This window comes from Gorilla gorilla, chromosome 16 (assembly GCF_029281585.2).
Source record: "Gorilla gorilla gorilla isolate KB3781 chromosome 16, NHGRI_mGorGor1-v2.1_pri, whole genome shotgun sequence".
Classification (NCBI taxonomy): domain Eukaryota; kingdom Metazoa; phylum Chordata; class Mammalia; order Primates; family Hominidae; genus Gorilla; species Gorilla gorilla.
Window position 1 is genome coordinate 90,291,736 of NC_073240.2, and position 13,710 is coordinate 90,305,445.

Here is a 13,710-nt window from a genome sequence, read left to right on the forward strand (position 1 = left end):
ACCCAAGGGGCTGAGACGAAGCCATTAACTAAGACGAAGGCATTATCTGGCCTCCACCACCAGCCCCATCCATTTTTTTCATCTTCTCGCCTACTGGGTCCCGATTTGACTCTTCTATGGACAAACTATCTTGTGTTCATCTAGTCAGAGGCCTACCTGGAATGCCATGCTCCCTCACCGCCAATGCTGCCCTACCAAATTCAGCCCATATACCTTCAAAAACCAATTCAAATCTCCAAGAATCCAAGTCAGAAGAAATTGCTGCCTCCTCTGAATAATTATTGCTGACACTGATTGCACTCTGTGCTTATTGCTCAGTCCTTTGAGTTATCTCGTCAATATTTCCCATTTGTCCTATATCCATCCCCACCTAGGAATGAATGGGACTTCATGATTCTGTCTATCTTTCTAGTATTAGATGTCTTGCTCGGTAAAAAATGTTTACTGTCTTGTAAATTAATTTAAATATATGGTAAAATAATATAGGGGTCTCTGGAAAGATGGAAATTGTTTTTGTTTTTAAGACGGAGTCTCACTCTGTTGCCCAGGCTGCAGTGCAGTGGTGCAATCTCAGTGCAATCTTGGCTCACTGCAACCTCCGCCTACCAGGTTCAAGCGATTCTCCTGCCTCAGCCTCCCAAGTAGCTGGAATTACAGGCGCCTGCCACCACGCTGGGCTAATTTTTGTATTTTAAGTAGAGACGGAGTTTCACCATGTTGGCCAGGCTGGTCTTGAGCTCCTGACCTCAAGTGATCCACCCTCCTGGGCCTCCCAAACTGCTGGGATTACAGGTGTGAGCCACTGTGCCCGGCCTGTTTTTGTTTTTTTGTGGGTTTTTTTGTTGTTGTTGTTATTTTTTTACACTGCATCTCGCCTTCTCCGGAAATAGTTTTAAAATAGCTCAATAACATAAAATTATGTAGGAAAGGGTGTATGATGAGCTTATTTAATGCACAAGTTTTATTGACTGTTTTGCAATTAATAGTATGAAAAACTCATTTTTATTTCTGTAATTAAGAATGACATCAGGAAGAGGAATGCATGGTGACTAAGAAGAAGTCATCGTTAGCCAGTCACCTGTCAGATATTCTGTATGTATCTGATTATAAGATTAGAACACTTTTTCATCTGTGTGTGTATGCACGTGCACGTGCGTGTATGTGTGTTTCATGAGCATTTTTAGTACTGGGTCCTATATATGTAAGTATAAATATTACCATAAAATTTATCAACCAAATTGGGACTATTTGAGAGTCACCTGGTGGGAGGGAGGGCACTATTAAAATTTTGCCAGGACAACAGGCATAAGCCAGGAGTGTTCACCTTATGATTTTACTATAGACAACTCACACATAGCTTAAGAAAGCAGCTCAAATCACAGACAAGATTATTTTTCATGATCGTTTTCACTGGCCACCAGAAAGCCTTTTCTAATAATAAAAGGACCACATTTCGAATTTCATCATAGTTTGTCCTCATGGAACTATTGCATGCTGGGACTTAAAGCCTCTAAACAAACTTCATCTCCATTACCAGTAAGAAGCCAGACAGTCGACCTGGTAACAGGACATTCTGAACCTCCTTCCTAGACTGCATGCAGACTGCACTGGGTGTGACAATAAAGCCACAATATTGGATCCCTCAGACTGCACCATGTCATGACTGCAGGAATACTTTATGAACCTCCAGGCTGCAGCTTTTACTATTATTCTCTTAGCCTCATCCTTTCCATTTCCCTCTCAATGATTACACTGAAGAGGTCTAGTCTCAAAAACCTTAACTCAGTCCTCAAACCGTTTTTGGTAACCATATTCGAAAGGAAAAGTTTCTCGCACCAGGTGGTGAGATTTTGCTAGTGTAAAAAAAAAAAAAAATCCTGCATGTGTTGGAGAGTGTGTATATAGGAACTGTCTGTACTTTCCACTTAATTTTGTTATAAACCTAAAACTACTTTATTTATTTATTTAGAGACAGTCTCCCTCTGTTGCCCAGGCTGGAGTGCAGTGGTATGATCTTGGTTCACTGCATCCGCCGCCTCCTAGGTTCAAGCGATTCTCCTGCCTCAGCCTCCCAAGTAGCTGGGATTACAGGCACACGTCACCACACCCAGCTAATTTTTGTATTTTTAGTAGAGACGGTGTTTCGCCAATTGACCAGACTGGTCTCAAACTCCTGGCTTCAAGTGATCCGCCCACCTCAGCCTCCCAAAGTGTTGGGATTACAGGCATGAGCCACGGCGCCTGGCCCTAAAACTGCTTTAAAAAATAAAGTCTATCTATATTTTCTAAAAATCCTGAATCCTGTGATCACTACTTCTGAGGGCTAGAACTTAGAAAATGAGTGAGGACCTTAGAGGAAGGTTCTGAAATGGGCCCCTATAATAGCTGTGGCAAACATTTATTAAACATTTTTAGGTATGTACCAGGTACTGTTTGATGCACTTTGCATCTGTGAACTCATCTGCCACTCAAAGGACCCCATGAGACAAGCACTTCACTGTCCTCTGCATTTTACAGAAGAAAGTAGGGCACAGAGATGTGCTGTACTTGCCCAGGGTCACAAGGCTAGGAAGGATGGAATCAGGATCCAAGCCCCAGCAGTAGAGCTTCCAAATCCCCTTTCTCTGAACCATCCCCCGAGGACACAGAATAACAAAAATGACAAACTGAGTGAATTGCTGATTTTCCTTAAAAGAATAAATAGAACACATTATCTGCTCCAACCACTGCTCCCTGCTGTCTCCCAGAGTACCTTGACTTTCTCAGGTTAGGAAATCCTGCAGAGGCCCCAGTTGAGTTAGCAGCAGTTCTACTTTAATGAAGTCCTGCAGCTTTGGCCATCCCAGAAGGTGACTGGGGCATACCCTCTCCCTTGTTCTTTTTTATAACAAGGTACTGTCACGGTTTTGAAAATTCACTTTACAGCCACATCCCAACACTTGCTTATCTCAGGCCAAGGCTCACCAAATCCTCAATCCCAACAGGCCACTAAACTTGAAGGCAAAAATAAGTCCATTTTGTCTCCTAAATGGCCTCCCTCAGAAATGATTTATAGAATGAAATAATATGATTAAACAGAATATGGCAAGACTGCAAGCAGAAGGGAGGAAACAGAAACCAGAGACAATTAAGGAAACAGTTCTGTGTGCTGGAAAATGATAATGGATCATTCTTTTTTTTTTTTTTTTTTTTTTTTTGTTGTTGATAATCATTTATCTGTTGATCCAAATAAAGAATTTCATATTAATAAAAAGAACCAGAAAATTAATATTGCTCATCATTATTATTGAAACTCTATTATAAACTCTGTCCCCAGCCTGCTGTGGCAGAGGTAACACTTTTTTATTTTTTTTATTTTTTTATTGATCATTCTTGGGTGTTTCTCGCAGAGGGGGACTTGGCAGGGTCACAGGACAATAGTGGAGGGAAGGTCAGCAGATAAACAAGTGAACAAAGTTCTCTGGTTTTCCTAGGCAGAGGACCCTGCGGCCTTCCGCAGTGTTTGTGTCCCTGGGTACTTGAGATTAGGGAGTGGTGATGACTCCTAACGAGCATGCTGCCTTCAAGCATCTGGTTAACAAAGCACATCTTGCACCGCCCTTAATCCATTCAACCCTGAGTGGATACAGCACATGTTTCAGAGAGCACAGGGTTGGGGGTAAGGTCACAGATCAACAGGATCCCAAGGCAGAAGAATTTTTCTTAGTACAGAACAAAATGAAGTCTCCCATGTCTACCTCTCTCCACACGGACACGGCAACCATCCGATTTCCCAATCCTTTCCCCACCTTTCTCCCCTTTCCATTCCACAAAACTGCCATTGTCTTCATGGCCCGTTCTCAATGAGCTGTTGGGTACACCTCCCAGACGGGGTGGCGGCCGGGCAGAGGGGCTCCTCACTTCCCAGTAGGGGCGGCCGGGCAGAGGCGCCCCTCACCTCCCGGACGGGGCGGCTGGCCGGGCGGGGGGCTGACCCCCCCACCTCCCTCCCGGACAGGGCGGCTGGCCCGGCGGGAGGGCTGACCCCCCCACCTCCCACCCAGACGGGGCGGCTGGCCGGGCGGGGGGCTGACCCCCCACCTCCCTCCCGGACGGGGCGGCTGGCTGGGCAGAGGGGCTCCTCACTTCCCAGTAGGGGCGGCCGGGCAGAGGCGCCCCTCACCTCCCGGACGGGGCGGCTGGCCGGGCAGGGGGCTGACCCCCCCATCTCCCTCCCGGACGGGGCGGCTGGCCGGGCAGAGGGGCTCCTCACTTCCCAGTAGGGGCGGCCGGGCAGAGGCGCCCCTCACCTCCCGGACGGGGCGGCTGGCCAGGCGGGGGGCTAACCCCCCCACCCCCCTCCCAGATGGGGCAGCTGGCCGGGCGGGGGGCTGACACCCCCACCTCCCTCCCGGACGGGGCGGCTGGCCGGTTGGGGGGCTGACCCCCCCACCTCCCTCCCGGACAGGGCGGCTGGCCCGGCGGGAGGGCTGACCCCCCCACCTCCCACCCAGACGGGGCGGCTGGCCGGGCAGAGGGGCTCCTCACTTCCCAGTAGGGGCGGCCGGGCAGAGGCGCCCCTCACCTCCCTGACGGGGGCGGCTGGCCAGGCGGGGGGCTGACCCCCCCACCTCCCTCCCAGACGGAGCGGCTGGCCGGGCAGAGGGACTCCTCACTTCCCAGTAGGGGTGGCTGGGCAGAGGCGCCCCTCACCTCCCGGACAGGGCGGCTGGCCGGGCGGGGGGCTGATCCCCCCACCTCCCTCCCGGACGGGGTGGCTGGCCGGGTGGGGGGCTGACCCCCCCACCTCCCTCCCAGACGGGGCGGCTGGCCGGGCAGAGGGGCTCCTCACTTCCCAGTAGGGGCGGCCGGGCAGAGGGGCCCCTCACCTCCCTGACGGGGGCGGCTGGCCAGGCGGGGGGGTAACCCCCCCACCTCCCTCCCGGATGGGGCGGCTGGCCGGGCAGGGGGCTGACCCCCCCACCTCCCTCCCGGACGGGGCGGCTGGCCGGGCGGGGGGCTGACCCCCCCACCTCCCTCCCGGACGGAGCGGCTGGCCGGGCAGAGGGACTCCTCACTTCCCAGTAGGGGTGGCCGGGCAGAGGCGCCCCTCACCTCCCGGACAGGGCGGCTGGCCGGGCGGGGGGCTGATCCCCCCACCTCCCTCCCGGACGGGGTGGCTGGCCGGGTGGGGGGCTGACCCCCCCACCTCCCTCCCGGACGAGGTGGCTGCCGGGCGGAGACGCTCCTCACTTCCCAGACGGGGTGGCTGCTGGGTGGAGGGGCTCCTCACTTCTCAGACGGGGCGGCTGCCGGGCGGAGGGGCTGCTCACTTCTCAGACGGGGCGGTTGCCAGGCAGAGGGTCTCCTCACTTCTCAGTCTGGGCGGCCGGGCAGAGACGCTTCTCACATCCCGGACGGGGCGGCAGGGCAGAGGTGCTCCCCACATCTCAGACGATGGGCGGCCGGGCAGAGACGTTCCTCACTTCCTAGATGGGATGGCGGCCGGGCAGAGACGCTCCTCACTTTCCAGACTGGGCAGCCAGGCAGAGGGGCTCCTCACATCCCAGACAATGGGCGGCCAGGCGGAGACGCTCCTCGCTTCCCAGAAGGGGGGGCGGCCGGGCAGAGGCTGCAATCTCGGCTCTTTGGGAGGCCAAGGCAGGCGGCTGGGAGGTGGTTGTAGCGAGCCGAGATCACGCCACTGCACTCCAGCATGGGCGCCATTGAGCACCGAGTTAACGAGACTCCGTCTGCAATCCCGGCACCTCGGGAGGCCGAGGCTGGCAGATCACTCGCGGTTAGGAGGTGGAGACCAGCCCGGCCGACACAGCGAAACCCCGTCTCCACCAAAAAAATACGAAAACCAGTCAGGCGTGGCGGCGCGCGCCTGCAATCGCAGGCACTGGGCAGGCTGAGGCAGGAGAATCAGGCAGGGAGGTTGCAGTGAGCTGAGATGGCAGCAGTACCGTCCAGCTTCGGCTCGGCATCAGACCGTGGAAAGAGAGGGAGAGGGAGACCGTGGGGAGAGGGAGAGGGAGAGGGAGAGGGAGAGGGAGAGGGAGAGGGAGAGGGAGAGGGAGAGGGAGAGGGAGAGGGAGAGGGAGAGGGAGAGGGAGAGGGAGAGGGAGAGGGAGAGGGAGAGGGAGAGGGAGAGGGAGAGGGAGAGGGAGAGGGAGAGGGAGAGGGAGAGGGAGAGGGAGAGGGAGAGGGAGAGGGAGAGGGAGAGGGAGAGGGAGAGGGAGAGGGAGAGGGAGAGGGAGAGGGAGAGGGAGAGGGAGAGGGAGAGGGAGAGGGAGAGGGAGAGGGAGAGGGAGAGGGAGAGGGAGAGGGAGAGGGAGAGGGACGATAATGGATCATTCTTTAAGCCTGCCAGAGCTGCAGAGAAGATGCCCGGATCCTTTTACTCTTCCTCCTCTTCCTGAGCTCAGTCTGTGCCTCTTTTTGAGCCTCTGTGACATAATTGTGTTTTAGAATTCCTGAACTGGAAAGATGTCCTTTTCTGGAACTGGTGGCTGAACCTATGTTCCTGAGATGGGAGAAAAAAGCCATTTACACAATGGCGAGCCCATCTGCAATCTACTCCTAACAGCTGCTTTTTGTGGCTCTGAATCAAGTTGGAGAAATCATCCTGGATCTCAGGAGCCACTTCATGCTTTTCAGGGCCTAACAAGACATCTCAGTTTCCCTTAGCAAACACAGGCAGAAGCAAACCTGTATTGGGCTGGGCCTATTTCCGTAACATGCATGCAGCCATGTGTATGGCTACCAAGCAGCACTATTTAAAGACAAGAACCAGAAAACTGTGGATCAGAACTAAATGTGTACATAGATATGTGTACACACCCCTCCAAAACTAGTGACAAATCTTTTTTGTTTTTTTTTTCTGAGACAGAGTCTCACTCTGTCATCCAAGCTGGAATGCAGTGGTGCAATCTCACTGCAGCCTCTGCTTCCTGGGTTCAAACGATTCTCCCGCCTCAGCCTCCTGAGTAGCTGGGATTACAGGTGTGTGCCACCATGCCCAGCTAATTTTGTATTTTTAGTAGAGATGGGGTTTCACCATGATGGCCAGGCTGGTCTGGAACTGCTGACCTCAGGTGATCCTCCTGCCTTGGCCTCCCAAAGTGCTGGGATTACAGGCTTGAGCCACTGTGCGCAGCCTATTTTTAAAATTATTATTAATTTTTAATTGACAAAATTTGTATATATTTATGATGTACAATATGCTTTACTTATTTATGTTTATCATGTTATTATGTTTATTTGTCAAACAAGGTCTCACTCTGTGGCCCACGCTGGAGTGCAGTGGTGTGATCACAGCTCACTGCAGCCTCAACTTCCTGGGCTCAAACAACCCTCCTGCCTCAGCCTCCCCACTAGCTGGGACTACAGGCATGCACCACCACATTTGGCTAAATTTTAAATTTTTTGTAGAGACGGGGTCTCACTATGTTGCCCAGGTTGGTCTCAGACTCCTGGGCTCCAGCTCAGCTTCCCAAAGTGTTGGATTACAGGCGTGAGCCACTGTACCGGTCCATGTTTTGATACATGTATACATTGTGGGATAGCTATACCAAGCTAGTTAACATATGCATTACCTTATATACTTATCTAGTGATAATCTAAAGCTCTTTTTTGGAAGTCCAAACTGTTTTAAATCAGAGTCTGGACGATGGGGTTCATCACTAAGAGACTTTGCTACTGAAGCCTGGGTTTTTCTTTTCCAAGATGAAAGAGAATACAGAAGAATATATAAACACTGAGATGAAACCTTTTTTTTCAAGGTAACATGACAACTGAATGAAAAATAGAGCAATGGCAAAGGATTCTTTCTTCTCCTTCACTCTGATGTACCATGGCTCTGAGTTCTTTCAAACACAGACACAAAGGGTCTGGGGCTACATTCAGGCCTGAGAAGCTATTTCTGTCCACACTCTGTGATGTCTACACCTTCAGAATGGGGAATGGGTTTCAGGGGTCCCTGACAGATAGAGCTCATGCAATGATTTCTGGTCCGGTGCTGATCAGCCTTCAAAGGATGTTATTTGGTTACGCTCCATAAAACTTGAGCCAGCCCATTGTTCCTTGTCACAACCTGAAATATGTTGGGAAAAATTTACATGGCAACAAATGCCACTTCCCTTCTCTGACTAAATCGCTCCTCTCATTTCATCCCCTGCTCCCTCTCTCCCAGCCCTATGGGGCCTTGGTAGGGTGGCCTTGTCTGCCCTACAGGGGTTGCATTTCAAGTCGCTCAAGTGTTCTATTCTTGGTACACAACATGCCATTGCAAAAGCAGTTTCAGGCTCATAGAATTTTAGAAATGGGCCTAGTTTCCCAGCCGGCTGAGGTGAGTGGGTGATGGGGGAAGAATCAGCCTTGATTGAATGCCTGTTGAGTGCCAGCCACTGTTGGCATTTATCAGAGTTTATTTAATCTTCTCATCAACTACTATTGTTACCCTCAGTTGCCAAGTGAAGGGAGCATGCGGGAAGGTTAAGTGACTTGCCCAAGCCCACACAACCGGTAGGAGCCCCAATTCCAGGCCCTAGTTCCAAGGCTACATTCTTCCAGGCGGCCTCCAACTGGGTTGGTTAAGGGTTGAAAGGACAGTGGGACAATAACTGAGGCCCGTATTGCCCAGAGCGTCCCCATCCCCCGTCCGGAGCTGGAAGAGGCCATAGACCGCTGCCTCCACATCTTTTCCTCTCCTTCGGGTTCGGTGACTCACGACCCTTCTTCCTCTCTCCCGGGATATGACCTCAAATTTCACCCCCTGCGAAATTTGAGTACACGTGAGTCAGTCAGTCGGCCTGGACCCATAAGAGCCGCAGCTGAGCTACCAGCAGCTGAGCTACCAGCCGACCTCATTCCTCTGAGCCCAGTCGACAGCTGACCTTACCCAGCCCTCTAAAGCAGTTTGCGGACACGATTACCCCTCTCTTCACCCCGCCCCCATCGACATCAAACACTACCCACTTTCTAGCCCTCCTCCCCTTTCCCCGCCCACTCCGGGCTGGCCTTATCCAGTAGCGTCTGGGTCCCTGGACTAAAGCCGTCAAATGTAACCAATTGCTGAGGAGCTCTCCCCTAAGAATCCCGCCTCCACTCTGAGGAACAGCTTCGCTGATCAATGGATCCCCTCCTAGACGCAATGAGCTCGCGGGGCAAGTGGAGAAGCGGCTGAACTGCCCAATGAACAAGCGGTTTCCGTGGTTAGGGGCGTGGCAGAAGCGGTCGTCAGGGGCGTGGCGGCAGTTACTTGGGCGGGGCCGGTAGCGGCGGGAGCTGCACTGGCCAGGGGTTCCGGCTGTATATCCATGAGCGCCGCTGGCAGCCGGGGAGCTGCAGGAACCAGACTGGGGGCGAGCTGAGCACCCGTAGTCAATCACACGCAGGTAAAGCCACGGCCGAGCGAGCTCGGCGGAGTGGGGATCGCACCCCGGACCCGTCGAACCGAATCTCCGAGCCCTGAGGTCCCCGGAGTAGCTCGGCCCATCACGCCGCAGCCTGAGGGGATCCTGGGGGGCCTGTCATCTGGCGCCGTGGGGGTCCCAGGGGCTGGCTTGCCCAGTGGTGGGGACAGCCCAGATCGCGGCGGGGGATACGCCTTCCTGAGGCCCTTTGTCCCCTTCTGCCGGAGGAACCGAGGTTGGGGACAATCCCGACCGCGGCCTTTCCCCCATTGGTGCTCACTCCTGGGTCTTCAGGGGCCTGGGGAGGGGTCTGCCGGTTCAGGCTTGGCGAAGAAGGTCCGGGATCCGCACCTGGAAGGAGAGGGCCGAGGGGCCTGATTACAGCCCGAGATACCCGAGAGGCCTCTGTGTTTCGGGGCTCCAGGGGCTCACGCAGGACCAGTGGGTTTAAGTTCTAGAAAGGCAGCTTTTGACCCACTTGGAAGCACATTTACCGAGTTCGGCCCCGCGACCGGCACTGTTCTAGGCCCTTCGTGAGCTTTTCCCACAGCTAGAGCTGTCCAGCAGCGCAGGAGGCTGCCTGCCAGGCCGGGCAGCTAGCGCCTCGACCTTGGCGATGTCCAAGCAGTGGCCTGATGACAGCCACCTGTGTGGGATGCTTAGGACTCCCAAGGGAGGACTGCATGACCCATCTGTAAGGGCCTTCTCTACCCACAAATGCACTCTAAGTGGCCTTTGATGCCTAGCTTGAGAAGAGTACTTCTGGGGGTCCATCAGGTTCCAAGTGGCTGTTGAATTCACCCATAATGAATTTTGAGGTTTCAGCTCTCAAGAGTGGGTGTTAGCAAAGAGACTGGATTATACAAAAAGATAGAGGTTTATTTAGCCACTATGAAACTCCCTGTATTTGAACTACCGTGGACCGCTCTCTTAATCTTCCCAATCTCTCTTTTTTGGTTGCTGGACCTCCAGTTTGTCAGTTTCACCTGCATTCCAGTAACCAAATCCAAAGGCATGTTCCAAGAACAGGCTCCACAGAGGGACCTGGAGAGACTGCAGGTTTGGCAGAGTCAACAAGATTTGTGCCCAGAGCTTTTCGAAGGCCGTTTCCTTACAGCCACATTAAGCAGAGTCCAAAAGAGAAATCCTTCACTACCCTCTGTCATTTGCCGGAATAGAGAGAACATAATAATCTTCTAAAGGTCAGGAGGCAGAGAAAGAATCTTAACACACCTTGCTGTGTGTTTTAGGATGAATTAATCTTTGAACATCTAGTCAGAAAGCAGTCCATATACAGCTGGTAGTCAGCACGGACTGTGACATTTTAGAGCTGAAGGCACCTTAGATAGAGCTCATCTCTATCTAAGTCTAATTAGGTGGACTCTCATTCAGTCTCCTCAATGCACAGGTGAGGAAACTGAGGCCTGGAGTGGTCACAGGGCTGGTTGGTCATCACAGGCCCATGACTAAGGGTTGATCTCTTGACTTTATTTAGATCTAGCCAGTGCATGACTTATTTCACTCCAAGCTTAGTTTGCCCATTCTCAGTGTTTTAAGTTCTAGGGGAGTCCAGAGAGGTTAGGAGGACAGATTTTGGTGCCTGAGTGCCTGGATTTGAATCCCAGCCCTGCCTCTTACTGGCTGTGCAACCTTGGGCAAGCTACTTAACTTCTCTGTGCCTGTGTTTCCTCACCTCTGAAACAGAAATAATAATGATACTTATGTTAGAAGATTGTTTTGAGAAGTGCATGGAGTTACTACATCTGAAGCATTTAGAACAGTACCTGGCACAGGGTAAGCACAATAGATTTGCTAGATATGATATTCTGTTGCCTTTTTGTACATTTTTCTTCATATCCACCACCCAATACTCTATCAAGAGCTAATTTTTTCCCCAGTCCCCTTCCCCCCACCCCCCCAATTCATTTAACATATTCCAGATTTCATTTTAACACAGACAGCTGCAAGGGGTTTCCAAGTCATGTTGCATTTTATATCTTACTTATTTTTCTGATTCAGGTAATTTAGTTTCTATGTTAGTTCCCCCTTGCAGTTACTTTCTTCTTAGGCTCTGAACCCTTTAAAATTATCGTTAAAAGCAGGCAGTGAGGGGTGGGAATCCCTGGAAATGGTAAAGTCCTGGATGATACCCGTGTCCATGGTGTCCTTCCAAATATGTATTCCCTCTCTTCAGCCCTCCTCCCAAGCGATGAGTGTGATGCAGCTTGATTCTAAATGGATGAACATTTTTATATTAAGATTTTATGAGCCACTGCATTAAGTGCTTTTCGGAAGTTCAGGTATTGTGTGTCAACTGCATTTAAGGAAGTTACTTAGTCATTCGAGTAGGGGGAGCACCAGCAGCGCCTGCCTGGCCTGGCAGAAGCAAAAGTGTGTGACTGATCCGTGCTGGCAATCTAGCTGGTTCACTGGTTTATCTGTGTTTTTCCTGTTCTTTTCCAAAGCTTGAAATAAACCAGATGGCAAGTACAATGGAATGGTCTTTTTCCTCTCACTTTAGTCAGGGTCGTTCACTTTTTTCCCTTTTTACTCTCACCTTCATTTCCTTTATCGCCTGCATGGGTCTGACAAATAGGCACTCTCACTGTGCCAGCCAATTCCCTTTTGATGAAAAGATGCCTGCCACTTTCATTTTTTGCAGGAATCCAGTCACCTTTGATTTTCTCTTCTGTTTTTACTTGTTTTCTAGATTGAACCAAAGATTATCACTTCATTAAATGGCACCTTCTCATGCTTTATTTTTCTTGAGTTGATTCTGAATTTCGGTTTTTGTTTAAGCTGTTCTAGAGATCAGCCATTTTAGAATAATAGTTTTCATTTCTTTGCTTGTGTATTAATATGGGCCCCTTTCTCTCTTTCTCACTCTCTTTTCTCAATATTTTGGTGGAAGAGCTTCTCATTTACTGTTACTCGTTGCTTTGAGCATTTACGCCTTTTCCTGGTAATCTCCGGCAGGACCCATAACCTCTGTAGTGGTTCTCACTGCCCTTGTTCAGAGCTCCTGCCCCGAGCAGGAAATAATTTCTTTGGTCTTATGGGAGACAGGGGTAGAGTCTGTCTTATTTTTTGCCTAAAATCTGGCTCGTTTAAAAGCCCCGGGAGAGAGACATTTCCAATATAATTGAATTTTTTGTGGCAGAATTTCTACCATGACCTACAGCTTACAGTATTCACATTTTTATTGCATTGTGAGTTTTGAGTACTCCATGACCAGTTTCAGAGTATAGATGATGTGGGGCATGAGTTGCTTAAGCCTTTCTGTTTCATCTTGGGCTAAGCTATCCCCAGGAACAGAGCAATGAGCAGTTCAGGGTGCCTCTTAAATGTGTCTGGTGTCAGGATTTTACAGCAGCCTTTCATGGTTCAGCCTTTTTGGCCAGTGCATGAATAGGACATTTTTAAGCCCTGTGCTGCTGTTTCTTTGTTGATACCATACAGGTGCTACATTATCTCCTTTCAGGATTTTCATATCTGCAGATTGATTTTTGTTGTCTTGTCCAGGGCATCATATTTTTGGATTGAATGTTTTCTGTTTGTAAAATGGTTGGTGTGGACAGACGATAAGCTCCACCATTACCCCTGAAGCTTGTGGACTGGGGCCATTTGGGTGAGGGGCTTGTTACACACCGACTCATTGTCTGATCTTTCACAATAAATAGCAGACAGGTGAAGAGCTTTTTAGAGAAGTGGAACATTGGTACCCTTGGATTTGCCTGGTTTCTGATTTTCTTTTGTTGTCTTTAAGTGGAGGTTCATTAAGTTCAACAAATTAAGCATCTGGTGTGTGCCAGGAACACAGTTGACAAGATTAACAAATTAGTTTGGTATGTTGTTTAAAAACTATTTTGTTTTAAAATTGTTTTTAATAGAAATTTTAAAATTTTTTAATTCAAATTTTAGTTTTTAAAAATAGGCAATACATTCACATGATGAAAGAAAATTTTTTAAAGGCACAAAAGGTTAACTAGTAAATACATCTGTGTGTACCCCTGACCCCGATCCTCAGAGGCAACCAGCATTAGCGATTTCTTCATCCTCCAGAAGTGGTCCCTGAACTGCCAAGGGATTTTATACATCTGTAAGCAAATTCGTCAAACATATTCTGTACACCACCCCTTTTTGCAGAAATGGTAGCACACTGCATACATGCTATTTGGAACCTTGCCTTTTTCACTTAATATTTCTTGGCAGTGTGAAAAGAGCTTCCACGTCATTTTTTATGAAGGCCGTCTATTTTAGATATCTGTTTTCTGTTTCTAAGGATGCTGAAAAACAGTCTTATTTAGGCAGC

At 50.3% G+C, this 13,710-nt stretch overlaps 1 protein-coding gene across 2 annotated transcripts in view; it reads left to right on the top strand.

Annotated features, from left to right (window-relative positions):
- The first annotated feature begins 9,134 nt into the window (after positions 1-9,134).
- The window catches only part of ABHD2 (abhydrolase domain containing 2, acylglycerol lipase), a 113,880-nt gene continuing 109,304 nt past the window's right edge, over positions 9,135-13,710 (top strand). Inside the window, exon 1 of one of the 2 annotated variants that reach the window (XM_004056731.5) lies at positions 9,135-9,380. The gene's annotated coding sequence lies outside the window, so the exon portion shown is untranslated. The remainder of the gene's footprint in view (positions 9,381-13,710) is intronic. The other variant, XM_019010970.4, reaches the window with a different exon arrangement.